Raw genomic sequence first — 15783 nt, forward strand, 5'->3', positions numbered from 1 at the left:
ATAAAGTTGTTAGGTGCCTAGAGTATTCCTCTAAATCAGGGATCCTCAAACTACGACCCGCGGGCCACCCGATGGGCCATATTTATTCAGGGGCCTGGTCAGCGCTGCGGCCGTGCAATAGCACGACCAGGCCCTTTTAAAAATGTGCAGCCACAAAGTATTGCTGGGAGGAAGTGACCGTCACTTCCTCCCAGCTCCCTCCGCGCGAGAGGGAAGAAAGACAGACGAGGACGGGAGAGCCACGCCGACTCCCATCAGCCACAGCCATCCTCCTGCAAAAAAAGCTTGAAAATGTAGCTGTGTGTATGTATGTCAGTTTATGTATTTCAGTATGTATTTATTTCAGTATGTCCATAAATATGTGTGTGTGTGTATGTCAGTATGTATCTGTCTGTGTCTGTATGTATGAGTGTATATATGTCATTATGTGTATTTATGTATGAATGCCTGTATGTATTTTAGTATATATGCCTGTATGTGTTTGTATGCATGTATGTGTATGTATGTATTTCAGTATGTCAGTATTTATGTCATGTCTTAACTGCCGGTATTGCCGTTACATTGTCTCTTCCGGGTTGACGGAGCTTAGCCACACCCCCTTCTCTGACGCGGTCTCCCCACGCTACATAATGAGACCGCGCCAGATTCAAGACGCTGGATTATTGAAAAGCGTTACCGCGAAATCAAACCGGCTAGCAAGATTCCTCTAACCTTTTTGTGCACCGAACCCGGACTGGAAAACTATTTGACCCACCTTCTCCTCACCTCGACCGCAGCTTGTAACTGGATCTTCTTCTTCCTGCTTAACCTCTTCCCTCCCCGGAGGAGAACTTAGGGAAACCTGGACTTCCACCATTGAAAGCCAAGTCATATTTGAATCCGTAATAGGAGACTGCCTGCTCTCAAGCCTGCTTACCTCTAACTCCAAAACTAATCATTCCTGCTGCAACTTTCATTTCTTATTTTGCTCCGTTTCCATGGACTGGCAAACCCCTATCTGCTATACTGCATGTATACCAGAAGCTGCTTACTCCGTTTAACAAACATCCACTTAATTAAAGATACAGTACCTGTGTTATTCTCTAATATCCTAGTCATCAATCTAAATCCTAAGAGATCTGCAGTTGTTTTCCATTTAAATTCATGTAAGCATTACAATGTATGTATGTCAGTATGTATCTGTCTGTCTCTGTGTATGTATGTCAGTATGTGTGTATGTATTTCAGTATGTATGTGTGTCTGTATGTATGTCAGTATGTGTTTGTATGCATTTATTTCAGTATGTCAGTATGTATGTCTGTGTGTATGTATGCATGTCAGTATGTGTGTGTGTGTCTGTATGTATGCATGTCCGTATGTGTTTGTATGTCTGTCTGTGTATGTATTATGTATGTCAGTATGTGTCTATCTGTATGTCTGTGTATATGTATATGTGTGTGTGTTTGTATGTATTTCAGTATGTATGTCTGTGTGTATGTATTTGTCAGTATGTATCTGTCTGTGTATGTGTCTGTCTATCTGTATGTATGTCAGTGTGCGTATGTGTTTGCATAGAAACATAGAAACATAGAATGTGACGGCAGATAAGAACCATTCGGCCCATCTAGTCTGCCCAGTTTTCTAAATACTTTCATTAGTCCCTGGCCTTATCTTATAGTTAGGATAGCCTTATGCCTATCCCACGCATGCTTAAACTTCTTTACTGTGTTAACCTCTACCACTTCAGCTGGAAGGCTATTCCATGCATCCACTACCCTCTCAGGGTATGTATGTATGTCAGTATGTGTTTGTATGTATTTCAGTGTGTGTGTGTGTCTGTATGTATGTCAGTATGTATGTGTATGTATGCCTGTCTATGTATGTCACTATGTATCTGTCTGTCTATGTATGTATGTCCTTATGCGTGTTTGTGTCTGTGAGTATGTTAGTATGTGTGTCTGTATATGTCTATGTGTCTGTTTCACTATATATAGGAATTTGTTAAAAATAAATAAATGTAAAACTATAGTCCGGCCCCCAGCCGTGTCTGAGGGACCGTTAACTGGCCCCGTTTAAAAAGTTTGAGGACCCCTGCTTTAAATGAATACCCATAATTACTTTGGTAGCACATCCAGGGTGATTTAATCACCCGATGATGCTCTAATGTGCGTCATACAAGCACATTTCTTTTGGTACCATGGAAGTTAAATTAATTTGCATGATATGCTAAGGCTATCGGGATATGCAAAAAAAACACAGATTACACTTTAAAGACTTGGGTTGATATTTAAGGTATGTGTGCTCCTTCTCTATGCCCATCAAGCAAGAAACGGAAAAAAGAAAAAAAGAAAGAAAACAATATCTAGTGTGAATGTTTTAGGTGTTTGCCAAACCCCCCCTGCCATAATTCTTAACTCACTTGAACATGGTTATTTACTGATGTGAGAATTCAAAGTGAATTTCACATTTAAGGCAAAAGTAACTGATCTGAAAGCATAGCTGACAGGGGGAATTTTCACACTTTAGTTATTTTGACCTTAAACTTGAGATTCACTTTGAATTCTCACTTTAATGAAAAGCCATGTAAGAAGGATTTAATGCTTGCTTGGTTCTCACAATCTAGTAAAAATTTTATTTTACAACCTTATTGCACTCAGCAGCTACATCAATTATTCCTTTGAAAAACTCCAAACAGAATGCATCAGGAGTAAGAAGAAGATTTTTCCTGCCTGCGTTTTCTTTGCATCTTCTCACTTATGTGTCCCTGTACCTGTGGATTCAAATTTGTGTATTAGTTTTTTTCATTATATTTTACGTCGTGTTAGAAGCGGTTACAGTACAGTATACAGTTTGGCTTCTTAATTTCCATGCGTTGCTGAGTTTAATGAGATCATAAGCCAAATCTTTTACTACACTGAAAGGGCCAAGCAAGCAGATTGAAACATTATATAATGTGAGTGAAAAACAGGAGGCTTGCACTATGTTTTTTTTTTTCTTCTATGTGTTGCTCCATACCTTGACGACTGCCTACCAGATTACACTATATGTTGTTTTGTGTTTTATGTATTTAGATTTACTTTTCGGCTTCTGCTGCAAGATAAACAAAATACATACATGGGAAATTTATTTTTGTTATTCACATGGTAATTGTAAAATCTAGTGTTGTATGGAAGTTCCTTCTACCTTTTACTGTAAGCATTATGAGCAGGGATATTGTCTAATCTGGGATGTTTCTATGTGCAGATTCCAAGTTTTCTTTCCATTTGTAAATTGGTTTATTTATAATGAATCCCAAATGTCAAGAATTCACTTAACTGTGATGTTTAGTTTGGATATTCTAAAGGTATTTTGCAAAGAAGCATTTTATTCACTTTATTCTCAATGTAATTTGCTATTTCAAAACCCAATATCGAAATTCATATAAAGCAAAGTCGGGCTATTTTTTTCCAAGCTATAATTAAGTCATTATTAAGTGGTACACCAGGACATGGAGTATCTGTTCCTTTAGGGTACATAGAACTCTAAGTGATGGCAGATTGTACATTTTGGCTGGTGTGTTGCTCTCAATGTAGACACAATTGAGTGTTGGCAGAGGAATGCTTTCCTCACTAATGGCTAGACAAAAATATAGTTTAATGTCCATAAACATATTACGCACAGCATTAAAGGACCACTATAGTTTTCCTGGCACTATAGTGCCCTGAGGGTGCCCCTACCCTCAGGGCCACCCTCCCGCCGGGCTCTAGGGTGAGGAAGAGGTTAAAATCTTGCCTTTTTCCAGCGCCGGGCTCCCTCGGCGCTGGGGAATCTCCTCCTTCTGCCATCATCGGCTGAATGCGCATGCGCTGCAAAAGCCGCGCGCGCATTCAGCCAGTCTCATAGGAAAGCATTCTCAATGCTTTCCTATGGACGCTGGTGTCTTCTCACTGTGAAAATGAAGCGCGGAAGCGCCTCTAGCGGCTGTCAATGAGACAGTCACTAGAGGCTGGATTAACCCATATGTAAACATAGCAGTTTCACTGAAACTGCTATGTTTACAGCAGAAAGGGTTAATCCTAGAGGGACCTGGCACCCAGACCACTTCATTAAGCTGAAGTGGTCTGGGTGCCTATAGTGGTCCTTTTAAGGTTGTTCAGACTGTTCAGACTTGCATTTAAAAAAAGCTTGTCAAGGGCATAGAAGCAGGCCTTGCTCTATTTATTCTCTGTATAAATCAATAGATTGAAACAGCATTGTATCTCAGCAGTACCCATAGCCCACATCTCAATATTACTGCTTCCTTGAACGCTGTATGAACTCAGATTGGCAGGCACTCAGCAGAACTATATACCCCATTATCCATCATCTTTAAGGTGCTGGCGTCTTGAGGGATGTTAGGGAGATCTAAGCTCAGATACATTGAGAGAAGGAAAAACTCTAGATGAACACAAAAACAGCGCGCAAACACACTAAAGCTTAATACAAATAAACTAGAAACATTGTCTCTCTACTTTTAGAGGATAACAAATGTATAAAAACTGGTAATTCACTAAATAAATAGATTGTCCTTTTTTAATTCACTACAAATTCATGATTAGTAAATAAACCCTTAGGCTGTTAAAGGCGCACTGCATGCACCATAACCACTTTAGCTAACATGTCTATTCCTCTATACACTTATAACTGCTTTTTCAAAAACGACCTTGCACATTGTAGCGGAAAGGTAGTATAATCCACAGTATCTCCACTGGGTAACAGGAACAACATAGAATAATCCAGGCAAATCAATACAGCAGACAGTAATCCCGGTAGCGTTATAAGAATCCTTCCTTCCCAAGAACTAGACGACACATAGGCTGGGAGTCAACTGAGCTTTTAATCACAGGTCACAGTATTTATGGGATACCCCATGCAAGGGGTTTCCCTACTGACATTACAGGGGTTGTACAGTAGGGGACTACATGGGGAACTGAACAACCTGGACATTTCTCCCATCATGCACTGCTGTACGAGAGGGATACTCCCACTAGAATATACACTTAAGTGGATTATCCCTCCGTACAGCAGAACCAATATTCTACATGAAAATACATAACTTTTATAATATTCGTTAGATTTAAACGAATGGACGTTCGGTAGATAGCTGGGGTCTGAGCGCACATTTCGTGAAAGTACCGCTCAGATCCCAGCTTAAACAACCGAACGCCGCACGAAACACACATTATTTCTAAGTTACATTCAAACTACCGATTGACCTTAGGGAAACACATTACCGAAGGACCGGGGCTCCCGAACGGCTTGGAAGTCCAGCGGTATTCGTGCCGCCGAGTAGCCGATTTTAGTTGCAGGCGCTCGACGACCAAATACCGCTGGGAAAGAACGAAGGATCCAAGTTGGCCGACCGCCGCGTGGTCGGTAGCCGAACGACTGCCACCCTGAATCCTCTTAATTACCAATTGCAACAATGTTGCAATCCTTAATGGGAGCCACACAACCTCCTGTGTGTGGTCTCCCTTCGGTAGTTTGTTCGTTTTGTTATGGTACTTTTTAGCAGTAAACCAAAATGTTTAAATGTCTATCTGTTCCTGTCCAAATTAAGAAAATTAGATTGCGTATATACGCTGAAGTAATTCAGTCTGACACACAGAGTTCAGGTTAAAATAACTTCGAGGAAATTTATTGGCAAGTGAAGCAAGAGCGGGCTCGCAGGCCCTTTTAAGAGGCATTTTACGTCATCATTGAATATCAGATAATAACAAATAAACATCATTAATTGGATTAATTGTTAAGTGTCTGGATTAGTGTCCACCTATAAATGTAATTAATTGGCTCAAAAACTAAGTGGTTAGCTAGGTGTCCACCCACCAATAGGTGGTATTGTTCTGGACACGGGTGGGGACAGGGGGCTCAAGCGCCATCTTTCCTAGCATAAGGCTTACTCGGTGGAAAGGGGGGCTTGAGCGTCATTTTACACGGTCAGTGATGTCAGGTCTGTGGTCAGGTGCAAGGTCTCTTATGAATAGAACATTTCATTACTACCGTGTTCTCATGGCCTTCAATTTATACTATGTTGCGAGTTAGGGGAAATTCAGCAGTTCCTGAGTTAGTCATGTCTTTATAGAAAATACAGTCTTTGTCCATTGTGTTAGATGTGCTGGGAAATTCTGTCATGTAATGTAGTTTTAAAATGAAGAAGTCAGGTTATGAGGACAAAATGGAGGATTTGTCACACAGTATGCAGTTAAAATGGAGTTAGTGCAATAATTCAATACAAGTTCAATAAAGATTTTTAATAATTCTACATCAGTCCCCCCTATGAAATGTTAGATTCTAAGAGATAAAACTTTATTTGTTAGTACCAGAAGACGTGTTAACCCAAAGGCACAGAAACCCCGTGGCCGCTAGCTAGGTGTTAATGCAAAGTGCAAGTCTGTCCCTAGATCTGACCCTAATAGGCTAACTCATCGTCAGTATGGCTCTCGAACACTTCACTCCCATGGGTGGCCCATGGTGGCTTGCCCACCACTTCTCCACACGGGGTCTTTACCATTCACTGACAGATGCTGTCCCTAGGCTGGTCCCTTCCTAGAATTCTCGCACTTTATCAACAAAAGGGATAGTTTGCAGCGGTAAACAGGGTGAGTTGAGATCTTGGAAATCTTGGTCATCAACTTCGAGATGTGTGAAAGTGGGTGCCGCTTGGTCAACAGTCTTCATGAGGGATTTTCTCAGACAAGGGAGGACACAACAAAAGAGAAGAGCAAAGATAAAAAGAAAAATTAGTATTGCCATACCAATATGCATTAAAGCCTTTTGCCATACTGTCATCCAACCAAACCATCTTTCCCAGGGATCTTTTATCCCAGAATTCCTTTTTAACTCTTCAGAAAGTTCATTTAATTTTTCTATGGCTAATGTAACTTTACCATTAGGGCCTGTGTTTTCTGGGATGTAGGTACAACATGTCATGGTGTCGGGCAAAATTTTACATACTCCTCCTTTTTCAGCTAGAATCATATCTAAGGCCATTCTTTTCTGGAAGGCCATTTGGGATGTGGCCTGCAACTGTTCGGCCAATCCCTGGAGGGCATCTCTGGTATAATTAACAAAGCGCTGTTGGTTATAATATATATAATTTATCCAATTTAAATTCTTGTTTGTGGTAACTATGGCAAAAAGTGATTCAAATCCTGCAGCAACTTCATCTCTTGCTTTAAATTCATTGGGCACCCCCCTAGGCACCCCAATGGCATCAATATAAACATGAGGATCAAAACTTCCTTTCACTGGGGCTTCGCGCTTAACCTTAGTGTGACTGGACTCAGGTGTTGAGGTGTGTGTCAGAGATAATGTGTATGGGCATGATGGCTTTAGCCAAAGTACACTCCCCCCACCATTCTTTGTCCATTCTGGATCTTAGCTGTAAATCCCCACACAACCAGTAAATATCCCCTAATGATCTAGTATGAAACTGCAACAAGTTCATGGAGACATTTATGTAGGTAGCGCAATACCCTTTAGAGAAGTTACCCAAGAATTTACCAATTCCATCATAGTTAGCATAACAAGTGTAATTACCTTTATATACTGTAATACCATCTGGGGGTTTGACATCCTTGGTTAGGAGAGGATACTCTTTTGTCCATGCTTTACATATGGACCTGTTGAAATCGTAGTGATAGGCAAAAAGGCTCAAAACACATTCTTCTATATCTACTGGCAGGGTTAAAGGCACAGTGCCCAGATGGGGCCGGGCACCGCCACACACATAGCATGCGGTCTTATTATGCTTATTAGCATTATATTTCATCCATTCTAACCATAGATTAACATCATTAAAACCTGTTTCGGCGGCCATGGTATCTTCAAAGGTGGGGTTAGCAATGGCCATCATATCTTGAAAGGTCTGGATGTGTGGTTTTAATGGATTGGGGACCATATGGATGGCCCCTTGCCACTCAGAAGAGTTGCACATATCTTTGAGGTAGAAATGCCCTAACTTGTTATAGGAACCCTTTTTCCAATACATTCCCATTACATATTGGTCTGCATCTGTTGGACTTGGATGCTCAATATTGAGAATTAATTTCATTGGTGTACCCCCCCAGGCTTTCTCAAAGTCATTCTTTGGAGAAGGGATCTACCATGATCATCTACTTTAGATAAGGCACTTTTTGGTTTGTAACCCCAGGCAGGCCCGGCATTCCATCCCGCCGCCCCCCAATGGTCACAATTGTGCCCCCATTGTTTGTCCACTACACAAACATATGGGTCTTTTGAATGAGGGATATCTCTATAGATATTCTGAATTTGTGATGTAGGGAACGGGCATTCTACAATATCACAATAATCAAAGGTATAGGTAGCCACATGGGTACATGATGAATTATACCAGAAGGTGTACCCACTAACGTCCTTAGTAATGGCTACCTGTTGGGCCTTAATTGAACTGATTAAGGAGATTATGTACCAGAGGAACATGTTTGTGCGGTATCTGCTTCCTCTGGGGCAGGAGACTTCTTGCAGTGGGAAGCGTGGATCCAATTTGGCCTGCCGGCCACTTTGACGGAGGTTGCGGTGATCAGGAGAACTTGGAATGGACCGTCAAATCTTGGTTCCAGGGTATTTTTCCGCACAAATTTCTTAACCAGAACCCAATCTCCGGGAAGCAGGCTGTGGGTACCTGTATCCAAATCGGGATCTGGAATTGAAGAGAAAACTTGGGCATGTATTTTGTTTAAGGCACTTGCAAGTTCAGTTACATAGTCTACTAAAACATCTGATTGGAGCTGTAACTGCTGCAGATAATAACAACCTAGTCTGGGTGCTGTCCCAAATAGAATCTCATATGGGGATAATGAGTGCTTCCCTCTAGGTGTGTGCCTAACGCTAAATAAAGCTATTGACAGGCTTTCTGGCCAGGGCATTTTTGTTTCTTGTGACATTTTTAACATTCTGGCTTTTAGAGTGCCATTCATGCGCTCCACTTTACCACTACTTTGTGGGTGGTAAGGGGTGTGAAAGGCTAGGGTCACCCCCAGAGCAGTCCAAATTTCTTTAGTCACTGTTGCTGTAAAAGCTGGGCCCTGATCACTTTCAATGACTTCTGGAAGTCCAAATCTACATACAATGTCTGTAAGTAGGCGTCTTGCGGTTGTTTTTGCAGTGATATTGGCCACTGGGTAGGCTTCTGGCCAGCCTGAGAACATGTCCACTATCACTAGTGCATATTCATGAGGCCCACTCTTGGGCATTTGTATATGGTCAATTTGAATTCTCTGGAATGGGTACATGGGTTTTGCCAGGTGTTTTGAAGGCACCTTAATTGGTTTCCCTGGATTGCATTTTGCACAAATGACACATGCCCTACAGAAGCTGTTGATCAATGTTGTGATTCCAGGTGCTTCATAATACTTTTGTATAAGGGCGGCCATTAGGTCTTTTGACAAATGTGCAGGTCCATGTGCCCATTGGACAACTGCTGGATATAAATTTTTTGGAAGGCAGAATCTGAAGTTGTTGTAGTATATCCCATCCTTTAGGGTAGCTCCTTTATTCTTCCATTTCTGGATTTCTTCAGGGGTAATTGCAGCTTGCTGCGCTCGCAGAATTCTTAAATCAGTAGGAAGAGTTTGCAGAGCAAAAATAGGAACTTCTTCTTCTTGTCCGGACACTTCTTCATCCACTTCCTGCAAATCTCTGGCTGCTTGCTTAGCAGCCTGGTCAGCCAAATGGTTGCCCTTTGCTTCATCTGTATCCAACTTCCCATGTGCCTTCACTTTCAGAACGGCCACCTCTTCAGGGAGTAGGAGGGCATCCATTAGTTCCTTGATTGCAGAGCTGTGTTTGACTGGTGTACCGGCAGTGGTAAGAAATCCTCTTGTCTTCCAAATGAGGCCGAAGTCATGTGCCACACCCAGAGCATATCTTGAATCTGTATAGATGTTGGCACGTTTTCCTTCGGCAATTTTGCATGCTGAAGTCAGGGCTTGTAATTCAGCTTCTTGCGCAGACATTGCTGGTGGTAAAGGTGATGATTTGATAACTTCATCTGTTGTGGTTACGGCATACCCTGTATGGTATCTTCCTTCTTCATCAGCATACCTTGATCCGTCCACAAACAGGGTAAAATCTGGATCTGGCAATGGATTCTCATGCACAGTTGGTAAGTGCACTGTCTCCATCTTCATCTGTTCAAAACAGTCATGAGGTGTTTCTGGGTCATAATCATTCACTATGACCAGATCTTGAAACTCCTCTTCCAGGAAATGGCGTGGCCATGCTTCAAGAAGATCAGTTGTTGGGTATTTGACAATACCATTTTCCTGTAGCTGTGATTCATCCATGGTGGCCCATAATTTTGCCATGGGCCCAAGATCATTCCATGACCTTGTTTTTAACTTGGTAACGGGGACATGTGGGATAGCAGTATCCCAATGACGGTACAGGTAATTGAGTTCTGGAGGTAGTTGGATCAGGACCATGCTATTGCCTTCAGAGTCACAATAGAAGTCTTGAGCAGTGAGCTTCACCTTTGTCCAGTGATAAAGCTCATCTTCATAGCAAGGTTCAGGAGTAATGTTTGGCTTGTACCACATGGTACAGAAGGCGTAATCCGGGCCTTCACAAAGAGGTGTATCTTCTTCATGAAATGTTAAATCTGGATGCATTCTCTTGATGCACCCACAGAGAAGGTAGATGTAGGTTTCATCCATGATAAATCCATAGTAGATGCCCCCCTCAGGGAGTGGAAGAAGAGTGGATGGATTAAGAACTTGACATCTTTGTATGGAAATGTTGTCAGGCAGAAGAAGATGGCATTGTAGGCGCAGGTGTCTGGCAGGAGACACCTGCTTGAGCTGGACTTGGTTGATAATGGCAGAGATGTCATGAGGGGCCAAAACAACGAGAGGGTGGCCAAGGACTAGGTCTGCAGTTCTTTCAATGAGCTCTCTTGCAGCAAAAACAGCCCTAAGGCAGGAAGGGGTCCCTCTGGCTACAATGTCCAGTTGACATGAGAAATATCCAATAGGCCTCTGGCGGCCTCTTAAATCATTAGTTTGGGTAAGGACTCCTGTAGCATGGCCTTGTCTTTCAGAGACAAATAATTTGAAAGGTTTGGAATAGTCTGGTAGGCCCAATGCAGGAGCAGATGCAATAGCACGTTTTAGGGTACGGAAATTGTCCAGAGCTTCATTGGTCAGGCCAAATGGATCTGACTTGAGTGCATCATAAAGAGGTTGCATAAGCAGAGAGGCCTCTGGAATCCATGCTCTGCAGTAGGAAATGAGGCCTAAGAAGGCATGAAGAGATTTTGAAGTCCTTGGAGGTGGAATATCCAGTACTGCTTTCACCCGGTCCCGAGTGAGATGTCTGGTACCTTGAGATAGGCAATGACCAAGGAAAATTACTGAAGGTTGACAGAACTGCAGCTTGAGGAGTGAAGCTTTGCATCCTTGTTCTGCCAAATAGCAAAGGAGACTAAGTGAACACTTTTCAGCAGTGGGAATATCATCTCCACAGAGCAGTAAATCATCCACATACTGGAGTAAAACAACTTCTGGGTGTTCAGCTTGCCATGGGTCAAGGATGGTACACATGGCTTTTGCAAATTGGCTTGGAGAATTTTGGGCCCCTTGGGGCATGACAGTCCAGGTATACTGTTGCATTTCATGGGTGAAAGCAAACAGGTATTGACAGGATGGGTCCAGTGGAACACTGAAAAAGGCATTAGCCAAATCAATGACTGTGAAATACTTTGCAGATGGTGGGACTCCAGAGAGCAGAGTGTGAGGGTTTGGTACAAGAGGGGTGTCCAGGACAGTTGCTTCATTGACGGCACGGAGATCCTGAACCATCCTGTACTTCTCTGGCTCACCTTTTGGAGTTTTCTTCTTTACAGGAAATAATGGAGTATTGCACTCTGATTTACATTTCACTAGAGCACCCTTCTCCAAGAGTGCTTTGATTTGGATAGAAATAGCTGCAGCCTGTGCTGGTTTTAAAGGATATTGTGGTTTTCTTGGTAATTTAGCTCCTGGAATAAGCTTTACCACCACAGGTGGGACATTTAGGTGACCTATGTCCTCTGGGCCTGAGGACCATAAGTGAGCAGGCACCTGGGTTTTTAATACTTCTGGGAAATTGGACCTCTGTTCAGCTGCTTCCCCATGGGGTTCTTCTAACTGCAGCATCAGAGGTATGGAGCACAAGGCTGAGGTATCTGATTCAGATAGAGGTGTAGACATTTCTACTTGTCCATCCGGAGTGAAGGTGATAGATGCCTGCAGGCGTGAGAGAACATCAGCGCCTAACAGGTTAATTGGGCAAGTGGAGGATACCACAAAACGAGCAAGCAGGCTAGTGCCAACTCGTAGTGGAGTTGTTAAAGGGCTGTGTCTTGGCTGGCCATCCACTCCAACACAAGAGACATCAATATTTGACAGAAAAGATGGGTCTGGCAGGTCTTGTTCTCGTAGAACACTTCGGGCTGCACCTGTGTCAACAAGAAATGTGGTTGGTTGGCCCTCAATGGATAAAGTCACTGTAGCAAGTGGCCCCCCCTTATCCCCTGTAGACACTGCCATGACAGGGGTTACGGACACAGGCTTGCCAATTTCCTAATCATCGGATTTCTCAACTAGTGGAATCGTTGTCTCGGCCTTGGGGGCCGGTGCTGGCCTGGACGGCTTTCTTGGCTCTCTTTTAGGTTCTGGGCAATCATTTTTAAAATGTCCTTTAGCCCTGCAATTAAAACAATAACCATCCTCTGGTTTGGTGCCTTTGGGAACAGGGGTGGTGCGGGACACCATAAGCGGAGCGGAACTGGGCCTTCTGGGGGTTTGGGCAGATTCTAGACCTCTAGCAACCAAGAGTAAAGTATCCAGAGGAACAACCTTATATTCAGGGGGTGCAGCAATGATTCCTTTGCGTATGGAATCTTTAACACCTTGGACAAATGCACCGGACAGCATTTGTGAATGGATCTTATCAGTAAGTCTTTTGAATTTGAACTATCCCTCGGTAAAAAGGCATAGGCTGCTTTTCTGGGTCAGGGAGTGATTTCATTAAAGCACTAGCTTGAGTGGGGTTAAAGGCAACAGATTTAGGAGGGGCCCGTTCTCCCCGACCCTTGTGTCCAAAGGGATCATCGATAGAACGATGAGCTGAGGCTCCCGCAGCCTCCAATGAATCCTGGGATACCCTGTCATCCTCTTCCTCCTCTATTTCTACGATCTGGGCCCTTCTTCGTGAGGGGGCCGCTTGAGGTGACAGAACTGGGGGATGGGAGGGAGTCCCAGATGCAGGGGTGGCTTGTGGGTCATAATCTCGGGATGAATAGTCACCGGGAAGTACCGGCATCAGGGGTGCTGGATGACTGGGGGCCGCCATATTGGAGGCGTGAAAGGAAGCTGCATTGGGGTTAAGGGAAGAAGTGGCGGCCATGTTGGATGTGGGCACATCCGGGGCAGACTGTGCCGGACTGGGCATGACCGGAACCTGGGGAGTGGCTTGGGGAAGGGGGTATGGATAATTTGGATAGGGCAGGGCCATGGGATACGGGAAAGGGTATGGCCAGGCTGGGGAGGGCAGGAGAGTTGGGTGGGGAGTTGGTAAGGAGGTGGGATATTGGGCCGGGGTGGGGGCGGTTACAGGAGAGGACGGAGAGGGATTGGTAGGGGTGGGTGCAGAAGGAGGAGTCGGAGCAAGGGAGGAGGGGGTAGTTAGCTGGGCGGATGCAGATGGGAGGGTAGGGTTATCAACGGAGAGAGAGTGTAGAGAAGAAATGGCAGATGGAATGTTAGGATTAGGTACAGAAGGTAGTGTAGGGATGGATGAGGATGATGGGAATGTTAGAGACGGGGAAGGGGAAAAGAAAGATCCATCAGAATTCAGGACCGGGCAGACAGGGGAGGTGATGGGATGGGCATCGGGAGGATTGGGAGTGGGGAACATAGTCAGCTGGCTATCACCTATTGCTGACTGAACCTTGGGAATAGCCATCCCCTGGGCGCCATTTTGGGGCGCTGGCTGAGGAAATACCCCAGCAACACAATTATTATGATACACAAACAATTTCACACCTTTGTGATTTATTTCTTCCTCAACCCAACCTTCCTGCTGAATAGCCTTCGCTACTCTGTACCATGCTTCAGCAGTCTTTAATAAATCGTTATCTGTGAGCTTGCCTTTCTTCTCTGTCAGTAATCTACGCCAGCTTTCTGGTTGTAATCTACCACATGAAGGCACAGCAATTTTACACACTTTAGCAATTCTTTCAACACCTTTAACCATTTCCTCTCCCTCTCTGTCTTCAACTAAATCACATGCGAGCCAGCCCCTACCGGGCTTACTCAATTCCTGCCCCATATTCCCCCTCCCCCTATACCAGCGTCCTAGATATAGGGATAGAAAAGGAAAAAGGAACAAGAGCGTCTACAATGCTCGACTGCCACTCGAGGAGAAGGGTGGGTCCCCCCCCTCAAGTGCCCTCAAGTGCGTCTTCCCAAAACGTAGACTAGTCACTGAATCCGCCTACCCGAGGTGGTAGACACGGATTGGAGCGAGGTGAGAAGTGTGTGACCAATCACTTCTCTGTCAAGAGGAATAGGAGTGGATAGAATAATAATATAGGAAGTATAGAAAAGGGAAAAGGCAAGGAAAAATCCTTAGAGACAGACACAGGAGTTTGAATAACTCCTAATTACACAAACAAGACAACAGTACAATTGAAATACAGTGCATGCATCACAGTTCAAATAAAATCAACAGTAATTCCTTTCCTTTACTCATGTGCTTACTCCAAAGTCACCTCCCTCAACCCCGTAGTGTCCCCGCTCGGAGAACGACTTCCTTATGTCTCACTACCAACGGCCACGGAAAACAACTGACACCGGTCCGAGATCCGTAAGCCTCCCTCGTTACAGCAGCCCACTGAAAGCGGCCACCTCTATCCTCACTCTCATAGTGCCCCTATGAAACCCACTCATAAGTCCCACTACCCCGTGGTGATGAAGACAGCAATGCCTGCCCGAATCCACACACCACAAATAACAATTGGAATGACTCCAGCTCAGCGCTCAAAGCTGGAGGGTACCACCTCTCTGCAAGCAGAGTTATGTGCACAATGAGGCTAGCTAGGCTATCAAAGTGACACCAGAAGGATCCCCAGGAAACTATGAGTCTACACAATCTCCACAGATCCAACACGCCTCTTTTTCCATACAGCCACAGCCACGAGGCTCCTAAAAGAGGTAAACAGGCAAAGAAGACCCCCAGGAAAACTTCCACAGGTCAACCCCCCTTTTTCCCTACAGCCACAGACACGTGGCCCCTAAAAGGAGTAAAACAGGCAACAGGACTCCAGGCAAATCCTGCGGGTCCACCCCCCTTTAACCCAAAAGGGGTAAGTGAGCAAACAGGCGAACAGAGGACCCCAGGCAAAACCCCCGCAGGTCCACCCCCCTTTATCCCAAAAAGGGGAAAACAGGCAAAACAGAGAACCCCAGGCAAAACCCCCGCAGGTCCACCCCCCTTTATCTCAAAAAGGGGAAAACAGGCGAAACAGAGGACCCCAGGCAAGACCCCCGCAGGTCCACCCCCCTTTATCCCAAAAAGGGGAAACAGGCAAACAGTTCAAACACACCCAGGCAACAGATAGACTAAATGCAGGTAAACAAGTGAGTAACGAGACCCCGGGCAAGATATTACCTGTCTTTGATGTCCTCCCGGGAAGCAGTCACAGACACGTGGACGGGTCAATCAAAGGGGCCGGAACATACCGGTGGCTCTGCAGAAGTCTCTACCGTGTACCTGGAGGTGATC

The 15783-nt window shown here is 44.4% G+C and overlaps 1 protein-coding gene across 1 annotated transcript in view; it reads left to right on the forward strand.

Moving 5' to 3' along the window:
- Positions 1-15783, forward strand: part of UROS (uroporphyrinogen III synthase) — a 101422-nt gene that overhangs the window by 6403 nt on the left and 79236 nt on the right. The gene's annotated exons all lie outside the window — the stretch shown is intronic.

This window comes from Pelobates fuscus, chromosome 10, assembly GCF_036172605.1.
Source record: "Pelobates fuscus isolate aPelFus1 chromosome 10, aPelFus1.pri, whole genome shotgun sequence".
NCBI lineage: Eukaryota > Metazoa > Chordata > Amphibia > Anura > Pelobatidae > Pelobates > Pelobates fuscus.